The following is a 14,484-nucleotide window of genomic DNA, read 5'->3' on the forward strand; positions in this document are numbered from 1 at the left end:
AGCTAGCTCCTCCTTAGTTTTACTTTTCATTTTTCTTATGTCCAGACTGTTACTTTTTAGTATGTTCAAACTTATTCAAATAGGGTGCACCTAGAGCTCATAATTCAATAGCCTGATCCTTCTGCTATTCTTCATAGCATCTTTCAGACAAAACCCAAAGCTTTTTCACAGACTTAAGGATAATTACTATAGGTTCACAGGAGGTTGCAAAGGTTGTACAGACAGGTCCTGCATGCCCCTCCCCAGCTCCTCCATAGTGTATCTTGCGTAATAGATCCAGTATCGTAGCCAACCAGGACTTTGGCATTGGTGCAGTGTGTGTGTGGTTCTGTGCCATTTTGTCACATGTGTAGTTGTGTCATCGTCACTGCCAGCAAGATACAGACTGTTCCCTCACCGCAAAGGTCCCCCTCCTGCTGCCCACCTCTCCCCCCCCACCCCGTCCCAAACCCTGAGCAAGCCCTAGTCTGACTTCCGTTCCTATGATTTTGTCAATGTGCGAGCGATAGATAAATGGAATCTTACTGTAGGTGACCTTTTGAGAGGGGCTTTTTTCACTCATAATGGCCTTGGGATCCATGTAGGTTGCATGTATCAATAATTCCTTTTTATGGTTGAATAATATTCCATGGTATCAGGGTTTGTTTAACCACACTCTTCCATCGGAGGGCATCTGGGGTAAGTTTTGGCTGTCACAATAGAGCCGCTGTGAGTGTTTGTGTACAGGCTTTTGCCTGCACGTGCATTTTCATTTCCCCGGGACAAATGCCCAGGAGTGCAGAACTGATGCCTAGGGCAAGTGGTTGTTTGATTTTTAAAGAAACTGCCAAATTAGTGTCCCGAGTGATTAAGATTTTACATCCCATCAGTGAAGGATGAGTGACCCAGGTACCCCACGTCCTTGCTTGCAGTTCACATTATGATTGTTTCTTTTCACTTTACTTAATAAGAATATTTAACATGAGATCTACCCTCTTCAATTTTAAATGTATTGTTAACTATAGGCACAATGTTATCAGCAGATCTCTAGAACTCATTCATTTTGCATAACTGAAACTCTGTACCCTTTAAACAATAACTCCCCCTTTTCCCCTCTCCCCAGCTCCTGGCAAACCCCATTCTACTCTCTGTTTCTAAGAATTTGACTATTTTAGACACATCGTGTAAGTGGGATCATGCAGTGTTTGTCCTGTGATCAGCTCATTTTGCTTAGCATAATTCCCTCAAGATTCATCCATGTTATCACATATGGCAGGAATTCCTTCCCTTTACGGCGGAATAACATGTCATTGTATGTATGTACCACATTTTCTTTATCCATTCATCTATAGACATTTAGGTTGTTTTCACATCTTGACTCTTTTAAAGAATGTTGTGATGAGTATATAAAAATACCTCTTTGAGGTCCTGATTTCAATTCTTTTGGATGAACACCCAGATGTGGGACTGCTGGATCACATGATGGTTCCATTTTTAATTTTTTGAGGAACCAACATACTGTTTTCCATAGTAGCTGCACCATTTTACTTTTCTACCAACAGTGCACAAGGATTCTAATTTTCTACATCTTTGACAATGCTTGCTATCATTTACCTTTTTGATAGTAGCTGTTCTAACAGTGATAGCTCATTATGGTTTTGCTTTGCATTTCCTTGATGATCAATAATGTTGAACATTTTTTCATATACCTATTAGCTATTTGTGTATCTTCTTTGGAGAAATGTCTATTCAAGTCCTTTGCCCATTTTTAAATCAGATGTTTTTGTTGTTGATGGTGGTTTTTTTTTTTTTTTTTTTTTTTTGCTATTGAGTTGTAGAAGTTCCGTACATTATCTGGATATTAATCCCCCTTATTATATATATGACTTGCAAATATTTTATCCCATTACATAGGTTGCCTCTTCATTCTGTTGTTCCCTTTGCTGGGTAGAAGATTTTTACTTTGATGTAATCACACTGGTCCATTTTTGCTTTTGGTTCCTGGGCTTTTGGTGCCATATCCAAGAAATCATTGCCAAGATCAATGCCATGAAGATTTTCCTCTAGGAGTTTCAGGTGTTTTGTTTAAGTCTTTAATGAATTTCAATTTCATTTTTGTGTATAGTGTAAGACAGGGTCCAATTTCATTCTTTTGCCAGTGGACATCCAGGTTTTCCAACGCCATTTGTTGAAGAAACTGTCCTTTCCCCACTGTGTAGTTGTGGGACCTTGTCAAAAGTCACTGGGCCATGTATAGGTGTATTTATTTTTTCTGTTTTAACATGTGTAGTGTTATCTCATTGTGATTTTAATTTGCATTTCTATAGTGGCCAGTGATGCTGGACATCTTTTCATGTGCCTATTTATCGTCCTTGTATTAACTTTACTGAAATGTCTTTTCATGTCTTTTGCCCATTTTCTATTAATAACTGAAATGTTCGTGTATTTTTAAACATTAAATTTTGATACTTATATTCTAGATATGAGTCCTTTTGTAAGATATGTGGTTTGTAAACAGTTTCTCCCAGTCTGTAGCTTGCCCGTTCATTCTTTTAACAGAGTCATTGGCAGAACAAAAATGTAAGATTTTGATAAAGTCCAATTTATCATTTTTTTCTTTTATGAACTATTCTTTTTGTGTCATGTCTAAGAACATTTCAGCCAGCTCTATGTCTCAAAGATTTTTTTCTTATGTCATTTTCTAAGATGTTTATGGTTTATGTTTTACATTTAAATATACGATGCATTTTGACATTTGCTCTCTGCACATTTGATAAAGGGCTGATAACAAGAATCTAAATAGAACTAAAAAGAATCAACAAGATAAAAATCAAATAATCCCATCAAAAAATGGCCAATGGAAATGAACAGAAACTTTTCAAAAGAAGACAGAATAATACCCAGCAAACATATAAAAAATGCTAAACATCTCTAATCATTAGAGAAATGCAAATCAAAACCACAATGAGATATCACTTAACCGAGTGAGATTGGCCTCTATCAAAAAATCCCAAAACAACAAATGCTTGCGAGGATGTGGGGAGACAGGAACACTCTTACACTGCTGATGGGACTGAAAATTAGTGCAACCTCTGTGGAAAAGAATTTGGAGATACCTCAAAGAGCTAAAAATAGAAATACCATTCCATCCAGCAATAGCACTATTAGGCATCTACCCAAAAGAGCAAGACATTCTATAATAAAGACACCTGCACCCAAATGTTTACAGCAGCACAATTCACTATTGCAAAGATGTGAAAACAACCCAAGCGCCCATCAATTCATGAGTGGATAATTAAAATTTGGTATATGTATACAATGGAATATTACTCAATTATAATAAATGACAGTGATCTAACACCTCTTGTATTTTCCTAAATTGAGCTTGAGCCCATTATCCGAAATGAGGTAACACAAGATCTGAAGAATAGGCTCCACATGCACTCGCCATCAAATTGGTACTGACTGATTAACACCATGGTGCTCACATGGTGGTAGTTCTCCAGATATTAGAGGATTGGGGGAGGGTAAACTCACAACTAAAGGACACATCTAGCATTGTGGAGGGGAAGGGCATGCCTCTAACCTTCACTAGGGAGAGGCAAAGACATAAAACGTAACCAAAATGTTTGTACCCTCATAATAACCTGAAATAAAAAAATAAAATAAAAAATAATAAATAAATAAATAAACAAACAAATATATGATGCATTTTGAGATGGTTTGCGTATAAAGGTGTGAAGCCTAGGCTGAGGTTTCTTGTTTTGTCTGTTCAATTGGTTTAGCACCGTTTGTTGAAAAGACTATTCTTTCTCCAGGGAGTTGCTTTTGCACCTTTGTCAAAAAACAGCGGAACATATTAGTGCAGATGTGTTTCTGGGTTCTGCATTCTGTTGCATGGATCTGTGTGTGTCCCCTCGACCAACACTCCACAGTCTTCATTACTGCAGCTGAACAGTAAGGCTTGAAATCAGGTGGGTGGTTCCTCCTACTTTATTTTTCTTTTCCAGAATTGTTTTAGTTATTCCATATATGGTTTCATGTAAATTTTAGAACAATCTTATCTATGTTGACATATGTCTATATCGTCTGTATCTAAAAAAAATCTTACTGGAATTTTGATGAACCTGTATATCAGTTTGTCAGAGAATTTATATTGTTACTGTATTGATTATTTCAATCCATAAATATAGTATGTTTCTCCATTCGTTCAGGTCTTTGATTTCTTTCATCATCATTCAGTATGTTTTGGCATAAAGTCCTGTATATGTCTTGTTAGATTTACACATAAGTATTTAATTTTGTTGAGATTTTGTAAATGATGTTGCACTTAAAATTTTGGTTTCCATATGTTCATTGTAGTATATAAAAGTAAAATTGTTTTTTAATATTTATCTTGTGTCTGTGAACCTGTATCTTGTTGAACTCACTTATTCTATGATATTTTTTGTAGTTTTTCAGATTTTCTGTGTTGACTATCACATCATCTGTAACTGGGGACAGTCTTATTTCTTCTTTCCTAATATGTATGCATTTTCTTTTCTTTTCTTTTCTTGGCTATTGTACTGGCTGAAATTTTCCGTATTGAGTAGCAGTGGTATGAGTGAAACCCTTGCCTCCTTCACAATTTTACTGGGAAAGCATTTAGTCTTTTACCACTAAGTACAACGTTAGCTGTAGGATTTTGTAGATATGCTTCCTCAAGTTGAGAAACTTCCCTTGTACTCTGAATTTTCTGACAGTTTTATCATAAATGGGTATTAAATTCTATCAAATGGCTTTTCTGCATTTGTTGAGATAATCTTGTTATTTTTCCTCCATTAATATTGTGGACTATATCAATTGATTTGTTAATATTTAACCAGACTTGCATACCTGGAATAAGCCTACAAAGTCATAGTGTATATTCTTTTTATATAGATGGCTGATTTGTATTTGATATTTTTTTGCTAAAAAATTTTTACCTATATTTATAAAGCATATTGACTTGTAGTTTTCTGCTTTTGCACAATCTTTATCTGGTTTTGGTATCAGGGTAATATTGGCTTAATAGAATGAATTAGAAAATGTTCTTTTTTTTTCAATTTCTTGAAGAGACTGTACAGATTTGGTACTATTCTTCTTAAAACATTTGGTAGAATTCTCCAGTAAAACTGTCTGAGCCTGAAAATTTCTTTTATGGGAATTTTATCGTTATGAATTCAATGTTCTTAAAAGTTCATAGAATTATTTGTATTATCCATTTCATATTGAATGAGTAGTGCTAGTTTGTAATTTTTGAATAATTTGTCCATTTTATCTGTGTTGTCAAATTTATGTGTGCAGAATTGCTTATAGTGTTTCCTTATTATCCCTTTGATGCCTGCAGGGTTTGTAGTCATCTTTTTATTTCTGGTACAGGTTGTACATCTCTAATCTAAAACTTCAAAATCTAAAATGCTTCAAAATCTGAAACATTTTGAGTGCCAACTTGACACTCGAAGGAAATATTTATTGGAGTATTTCAGATTTTCTAATTAAGGATATTGAACTGTAGGTATAATAAAAAATAATTCAAAATCCGAGAAAATTCAAAATTCAAAATACGTTTGGTCCCAAGCATTTCAGATAAGGAATACTCAACTGGTATTGGTATATCAGAATGTCTTCTTTCCTTTTTATTTTAAATTATTTATTTATTAATTTATTTAGAGGTGAGGTTTCGCCCTGTTGCCCAGGCTGCCGTCAAGCTTAAGAGATCCTCCTACCCAGGCTGTTGAGTAGCTGGGACCACAGGCTTGAGCCACTGCGACCTGCTTCTTTTTATCTTCATGTCTTCTTTCTTTCTATCTTTGTAAGTTTTACCAGAGATCAACCAATTTTATTTTTCTTTGCAAAGAACCAGCTTTTAGCTTCATTGAATTTCTATTCTGCTTTTGTTTGTTTGTTTGTTTTCAGTTCCATTGAATTCTGCCCTTGTCTTTGTTTCCTTCTTTCTACTTCCTTTGGATTTATTTTCATTTTATTAAAACAGGAATGTAATTATTGATTTGAGACCTTTTCCCTTTTCTAATGTGAGCATTTGACGCTATGGATTTTGATCTTGCCACAGCTTAATTGCATCCCATAAATGTTGATATGTTGTATTTTCATTTTCATGTTCAATGTGGTTTTTTGTTTCCCTTCTCTCAGTTTTCCTTGTCTGAGAATGTCTTCATTCCCCTTCATTACTCAGTGAGTTTGGGGTAGGTATAGAATTCTAGGTTGACAGTCCTTTTCTTACAGCACTTGAAAAATATAGTGCCAATTGCTTGGGCCTCTGTGGTTTCTGATGAGAAATCTACTGTAATTTAAATCATTTTCCTCTATAAGTAATTTTTTTTTCTGCTTTTAAGATTCTTTCCTGTCTTTAGGTTTTAGAAGTTTGACTATGATGAATCTTGGTGTGAATTTCTTTGAGTTCATCATGTTTAGGATTCAGTCAGCTTCTTGAACCTCTAGATTTATGGGGTTTTTTTGCCACATTTGCAAATTTTAGCCATTATATTTTGAATACTTTTTTTTATCCCTATGATTATTCTTCTTTCCTTCTGGGATTATGACGACACTCTTGTTACATCTGTGTTAGAGTCACACATGTTTATGAGGTTCTGCTGTTTTTCAGTCCATTTTTTCTTTGCTGTTCAGATTAGGTACTTTCTATTGTTTGATCGTTAAGTTTATTGACTTTTTCCCTTTGTTCTCTCCATTCTGCTGTAGTGCCCATTCACTGAATTTTTTGTTTTAGTTACTGCATTTTTTTAGATCTAAAATTTCCATTTGATTCATCTTCTCTTTCTTTCATGAGATTGTGTGTTTCTTTGCTGAAGCTTCTATATTTTCATTTGTTTCAAGCTTGTTGTTAGTTGATAATTTTTTATGATGGCTGCATTAAAATTCTTGGCAGATACTTCTCACAACTGCATTGTCTCAGTGTTGGTGTCTGTTGATTATCTTCACATCCACCCTAAGTTCTGTCTGTTCCTTAGTATAGTATGATGAGTGATTTTTTATGGGAATGTGGACATTTTGGGTGTTAGACTATGGATCTTATTTAAATCCTGTGTTTTAGCAGGCGTCCTCCGACATCTGTCCAGACGGTGAGAAGTGCTGTGGGGAGCTGCCTTGCTGTTTGCAGCTGGGGATGGGAGAGCAGGTTCCAGGCAGCCTCCTTGGGCACCTGGGGTGGGGGGCTGCTCTCTGTTACTGCCGGGCAGGATGCAGTTCAGGCTCCTCAGGGTCTCCAGGGACAAGGCCCTGGTTACTGCCCAGGAAGGCAAGTCCTGGCCCTGCCCAGCCTTTATTGGTACCACCTGGCAAGGGAGGTCGGGCGCCTCACAGTGGCATAGCCAGCGCGGAGCCAAGGCTCCTCACTCGGGCGTGGGGGGCGTGGGTGGAGGCGACACAGTTTCTTTCTGTGTTTGGCTGGAGTGGGACAGTTTTTTCCTAAAAGCTTTTTGTCTTGCTAGGCTTCCTCTTTCCTGGATCTTTGTCTAGAGAGAGCTGCCTTTTCTTGGGTGTTTTTGTCTGCACTCATCAGCATTTCCAGGTTGCTGGCTTTCCAAGCACCCAATCTGGGATACATGAGGCAGTAAGAAAACCCAGGAAACTCATGCTATTTCTCCAGGCCTGAGGTCCCTGGCTGGTCTGCCCTCTCTGCCTTTCAGAGTCTCCTTGTATTTGTTTTATATGTAACGTCCAGGCGTTTAGCTATACAAGCACCATTAGGGAAACGTGTTTTCACCTCATCCTACTGGAAAATGGAAGCTGTATTTGCATAGGTTTTCGGGGTTGTTGGAAATTTCCCACACTGAAGTAAGGGGCTGGATACCTCGGAGTCAATTAGGCCACAAATGGGGCTCACTGAGCATTGGGTGGTGGAGCCATTCATTCATCCATTCATTCGTTCGTTCGTTCCACAAATGCTTGGGCACCTGCCCTGAGCCGCCACTGCTTAGGCACTGAGAATACAAAGTGAACAAGCAGTTAAAGCCTCCACCTGGAGAACTCACATTCTACAGAGCAGACAGACAAAAATCCATGATATATAAGCAAAACATATATTTTATTAAGTATGTTATCAAATGCTAGTAACAAGATATAAATCAGGGAGAGAGGAGACAAAGTGTTGGGCAGGGGCAGGGGATTTCCAGCGGAGTGGGCAGGGCAGGCCTGCTCAGAGAAAAACTGTGACTAAAATAAAGACCTGAAGGCAGCAGAGCAGGCGGCGCTCTGCGGGAGGAGCGGCGAGGCAGAGGCCCGGGCCGGTGTCTGGTGGGGTCGAGGCGCAGGTCAGGCGGGAAAACAGCCTCTAGGTTGAGTGAGCCAGAAAGCCGTCTGTGGCCCGGGAAGAGGGAGTGTCTTCATCGGATATCGTGAAGTGACCTCTGGCTGCTGCTTTGGGAAGGGACTGCAAGGGCCCGGAGTGGGGGAGCCGTTGGGAGGTTGTCCGATGCCTCGGGCTGGAGAGCGGGGCTGGACCGGGCGGGCGGGGAGGCAGTAATAAGCAGTCGGATTCTGAATGCAGTGTGGAGGTCTCCCCAGCAGCGTCTGCTGGGACTGGACGCGGGTGAGAGAGGAAACAAGGAGCCGCGGGTGGCTCCAAGTGGTGCGGCCCGAGCCCGGCGGACGGCGGCTGCAGCAGCACCTGAGCCGGGGTGTGCGGAGTCGCCACGCCTGCTAACCTCCCCAGAGACGCCAGCTCGCCGCCCTTGCAAGTCTGAGCTGGGGACGTCAACTGGAGGGTCATCCCTGGTGGCCTTTAAAACCACGATCTGTGCATGACACAGGGGCGGCGGTGTAGACGGGCATTTGGGAGCACACTGCACTCTGGAGCGTCCCATCTCATATGATTCTGGAGGGTCCCCTATGGACTGGGGTCCTCGGACTCCCTGCTACCACGGGAAGCAAGTCTCTGAGGGATCAACCTGTCCCAAGAACAGAAGCCTCAGTCTTTTACGTGTCCCCTCGTCCCCTGTACCTCCACAGTGCCTCCGCCCAAGCTCCCGCCCACCCCGGCCCGGGTCCCTGCTGTCAGGTCGCCTGGAGGCGCCAGGGCAGCACCCTCAGCCCGCGCTGCACCCCAGGAAGCCGATCAAAGATGCGGGCGGTTTATAAACCCCAGGGACGCGGCACTCACAGGAAACCCTCTTTGCCCACTTTCAGACGCGCTCGCCCCTGCTGGCTCCCCCAAACCCAAATAAAAGCATAAAGAATTTCATTTAACAGACGGCGGCTTAATGTGATTCTGCTTGGGAATTTTTATGTTTTGAGAAATGAACCTTCATGTTAACAGTATCTAGCACGCACCAAGACCACAGAAACACCCACATGGAGAAAAAATAAGGCAACCCACGATGGTTTTGTTTCCTAGGCCTCCGGGACCACCGCACAGCGGCGGTGGGAGAGCCAGCTTTCCCACAGCTGTGCCGCCCTGGGAGGACCTGCGGGAGACACGGGCTGGGTTTTGTGCGATTAAAGCCCCCTGCCGTGACCCAGGTAGGACTGGTACCCACCGCCCTGCCGCCCCACGCCTCGCACGACGCCGGGAAGGACTCGGGACAGGTCCTCAGCCTGCGAGCTCCGGAGCGGGGAAGAAGGAGCAGAGCAGTTGCTCGGGGACAGCGGGCTGCGGGGAGCCCAGTGCGGGCTGTGCTGGTGGACACAGCGGCCCCTCAGGCCCGAGCTGAGCTGGCGCAAACTGCGGCTGCCCCTGTGAGCGTTCCTGGCGTGGCATGGCCTGCCCTGCCCGACTCCCCCTACCGCTCTACCTCCGCCCCCCTCCCTCCCTCCCTCCCTCCCGAGCCTGTGAAAGGCTCACGCAAGCCGGGCAATCTGCGGCATCCAGGGAGGTGCCCGTCTGTGGGGCAGGGCAGCACTCCCTCAAGGGCACGGGGAGGACTGAGCCCCAGCTTGGCTTTATTTTTCTCCCCACGTCCCCCCGGCCCCGGAGTCCCCCCAGCTCTGGACATCATGCTCTGACCTCGCACCCGGACAGGAACAAGGGGCTGAGCTCTAGAAAGGGCTCCTCCTGCAGGAGGGGCTGGTTCCTGGCGCAGACTAGAGCCTGCGGCAGGTTCTAGAAGGATGCGGGCAGATGGGAGGGGTGTGGAGCTAGAGGGAGTCACTGAAATCGAATGTGCAAGTGCTTTCACAAATTAAACATGGCCTGGCAGTGTAGACCACCCTGCGTTTCGGATAACCTGTGTAGCCACACGGGTGTGTCTGTGCGTGTGCACACACGCGCAGGGGAGTGGGGCCTGGGGGACACACCAGGGCCTCACAATAGCGTCCCCTCCTACTTCACCTCTGTGCTTTCCAGTCCTCGGGGCACTCGAGGGGAGGCAGGACCCCAGCACCACATGGAGAAAACTAGGGGCGAAGCAATTAAACACCAAACCAGCCGGCTGCTAGGCCAAGGGGTCAGTTGCAGCTTCTGACCCAGCGCAGGGGCGGCTGGTGCCCTGTGCTTGCAGACGCGCCCGTCTTGGGCTGGCCCCGGCCTAGGGGAGTGGTGGAAGGTAAATGCGCGTTGGCTTCTCAGAAAGCTCTGTGACCTGTGCAGAGGGCGGGTGCTGCGGAGCCTCCTGGGCTCGTCAGGCCTGGGAGCAGCAGCTGGGTGGGGACAGCGGCAGGCTGGCCCCGAGCCGCTCCGCGCCGAGGGCGGGCAGGGCAGCCTGGAGGACCGCACGGCGTCCCCTGTTCCCAGGCTCAGAGCGCCAGGCCCGGCCGTGCTGTTCTCATGCCACGCAAGCCAGAAAAATGACTTCTACAATCCGTGCTTATCATTTGCAAAGTGGGCGCAGGAGTGCTTATCGCATTGGAACGTGACAAAGAATACTGAATTGAAATAATCACCAGGCATTGAGTCAAGCTCATAAAGTGCTATGCAGAACAAATGCAGAAATAAATACGGAAGCACACGTCCTTTTCCAGGAAGTTTCTTATTTTTGTGGACTAAGAAAAACCTTGGTTGGCAAAGACTTTCGGACAATGGGTCCTCTGATTTGCAGGGCACGCTCCGTGTTGCCTTCGTTCGTATGCAAACCTTTCTTCCAAGGTCTGTAGACCAAAGAGGACTGCTGAAGCGAAGCGTGTCTGCAAGGTATTGCAGTCCAGTGTCCCGACAGTGCGTTGTGCTTTCCCCCTTTATGTGAAGCTTGTGCTCAGATTTTCATCCCCTGTGACCTGTGGGCCATTTAGCCCCTCTGGTTTTAATTACGTCTGTCTCTGATTAATCCCTGGTGCTCCTCGCCTGCCCTGCTGTCGCTGGCGGAACTTGCTGCAAAGTGCAAATGCCTGAGTATGTTTACTGACTTAACTGATCCCAAATGCAGAGGAGAAATGCCTCCTGGAATTTAGATCTGGAATTTTCACCTGATGATTAGAATTTCACAGGGTTTTTTTTTTTCCCTGTGTTCAATGAAGGCTTTGAGAAAGTGCTGTGGCAATTTTTTAAAAGTCTGATGTTTCTCTATATCTCCTGTTTCCATCAATAAGAACTATGTCTAGCTCACAAATAATACAAGTTGAAAGTTTAATCTTCCTTTCCTTCTCATGAGGATTTCAGTTAATATCTGTGCCTTTCAGCCCTGCGTTGCTGGACGCGGCAGCGTGTGTAACCTGAGCCTCGGCTCCGTGGACGGTGGCGGGGACAGGCGGGGCTGGCTGTGAACCTCACTCCCACGCCGCGTCTGCGTCTGACTCTGGGCGGCGTTTCAGTGCTCTCACCTATTCAACAGAGGACGCCATGCATGTGAAACCCTTAGAAAAGCGAAAAGCACTGTATTCAAAAGGCGATTTACATGTATGTTCACATACACGCTTGCCTAGGCGTGACGCCATGAGAGCGGCAGGCGTGTGTGGGTCTGGGCGGGTGGCGGTGATGAGATAGAGTTTAAAGTCCTTCGAATTTACGGTTCCGTGTCTGTTGTTCCCCCTCCCCGCTCGGGCTCCCCACACTCGCTTCCGCCTTCACCACACGCACACACGCACCCCACACACACACCACACACAACACACACCACAACACACACACCACACACACAACACACACACCCCACACACACCACACACACCACACACACAACACACACACCCCACACACACCCCACACACAACACACACACCACACACCACACACAACACACACACCACACATACACCACAGACACAACACACACACCCCACACACCACACACACACCCACACACACACCACACACAACACACACACCCCACACACACCCCACACACACCACACACAACACACACACCCACACACACCCACACACAACACACAACACACACACCCCACACACACCCCACACACACCACACACACACCCCACACACACCACACACACACCACACACAACACACACACCCACACACACCCACACACAACACACAACACACACACCCCACACACACCACGCACACACCACACACACACCCACACACAAACACAGCACACACACCACACACACACCCACACACACACACACACAGCAGACACACCACACACACACCACACAACACACACAACACACACACAACACACACACACCACACACCTCACACACATCACACACATCACACACCACACACAACACACATCCACACACACCCACACACACCACACACACGAGACACACCCCACAGACACACCCACACACACCATACACAACACACATTCACATACACCATACACACCACACACACCACACACACACCACACACACCCCACAGACACACCAGAAACACACCCACACACACCCACACACGCACCACACACTCCACAGACACACCCACACACCCCCACAGACACACCAGACACCCCCCCACCACACACAACACACCACACACACATCACACATACTACACACGCCACACACCCACACACACCACACACACCACACAAAGACACACACCACACACATATCACACACCCACTACACACCACACACACCCCACACCCACACACACCCACACACAGCACACAAACATACAAACATCACACACACCCGCACACACCACACACCACACACACCACACAAACACACACCACACATACATCACACACACACCACACACACACACACCACACACACACACACCACACACACACACCACATGCACCACACACCACACACACATCACACACACCCCACACACAGACACCCCACACACCCCATACACACCCACAAACACCCACACACAGCGCACAAACATACAAACAGCATACATACCACACACACATCACACACAACACACACAACACAATTTTTTCATAATGTTTTATTTTCAAATAATTTTACTATTGTTTATTACAGATTATTTCTAAATTCAAACTTTCAAATGTCTTGCATATCCACTTGTCATGAAATTGCAAACTGACCGTGTCTATCGTGGTGTAGCGCATGGCCCTTTTCCGGCCTCTCCTTCTGCTGGCGGGTGGTGGTGATGCACAATCCACAACAGACAAAACGGAGACGCCCAAGTTTCTCAATGTGTTCGGATGCTCATAGTTTTCTTTTTTTGTAGATTCTATAGAGTTTTCTATATACACAATTGTCTTCTGTAAATAATGACGGTTTTATTTCTTCCTTTTTAATATTTGTGATATTTGTATCATTTATTTCTTTTTCTTGCTTAACTGCCCTAGGACTTCTGTTACAACAATCCTGAATGGAAGAGGTGAGAGTGAACATCCATATCTTGTTTCAGATCCTAGGGAGAACGGTTCAATTTTTACCACAAAGTATGATGTTAGACGTAAGTTTTTCAGATGCTATTTATTTGGTTGAAAGTGTTCCTTTTTACTCCTCGTTTTCTGAGAGATTTTATCATGAATGGGTGTTGGCTGCATATGTTTTTGCACTATTGCCTCTTCTTTTTTTTTTTTTAATTCAGGATATTATGGGGTCAAACATTTTGGTTATATGTAACGCGTTTGCCTCACCCAAGGCAGGGCCACACGCACGGCCTTCCCTCGCGCAGTGCACTCGCTTCCACTAGTTGTGAGTTTATCCCCCCCACACACACCTGATCCGCACCCAGTGAGTATTACCAGTATGTGAGGACTTTAGTGTTGATCGGTTAGTACTAGTTTGATGGCGAGTACATGTGGTGCATGTTTTTCCATCTTTGTGATACCCCACTTTGAAGGATGGGCTCAATCTCTATCCAGGATAATATAAAAGGTGCTAGTTCACCATTGTTTTTTTGTAGTTGAGTAATATTCCATGGTATACATGTACCACATTTTATTAATCCACTCATGTCTTGATGGGCACAGAGTTTTTTGCACATCATTGCAATTGTGAATTGTGCTGCTATAAATATTCAAGTGCAGGTGTCTTTATAATAGAATGTCTTTTTTCCATTTGGGTAGATGCTCAGTAGTGGGATTGCTGGATCAAATTGTATTTCTATTTTTAGCTCTTTGAGGTATCTCCAAATTATTTTCCACAGGAGTTGTACTAATT

The sequence above is a fragment of the Microcebus murinus genome, chromosome 14 (assembly GCF_040939455.1).
Source record: "Microcebus murinus isolate Inina chromosome 14, M.murinus_Inina_mat1.0, whole genome shotgun sequence".
Classification (NCBI taxonomy): Eukaryota; Metazoa; Chordata; class Mammalia; order Primates; family Cheirogaleidae; genus Microcebus; species Microcebus murinus.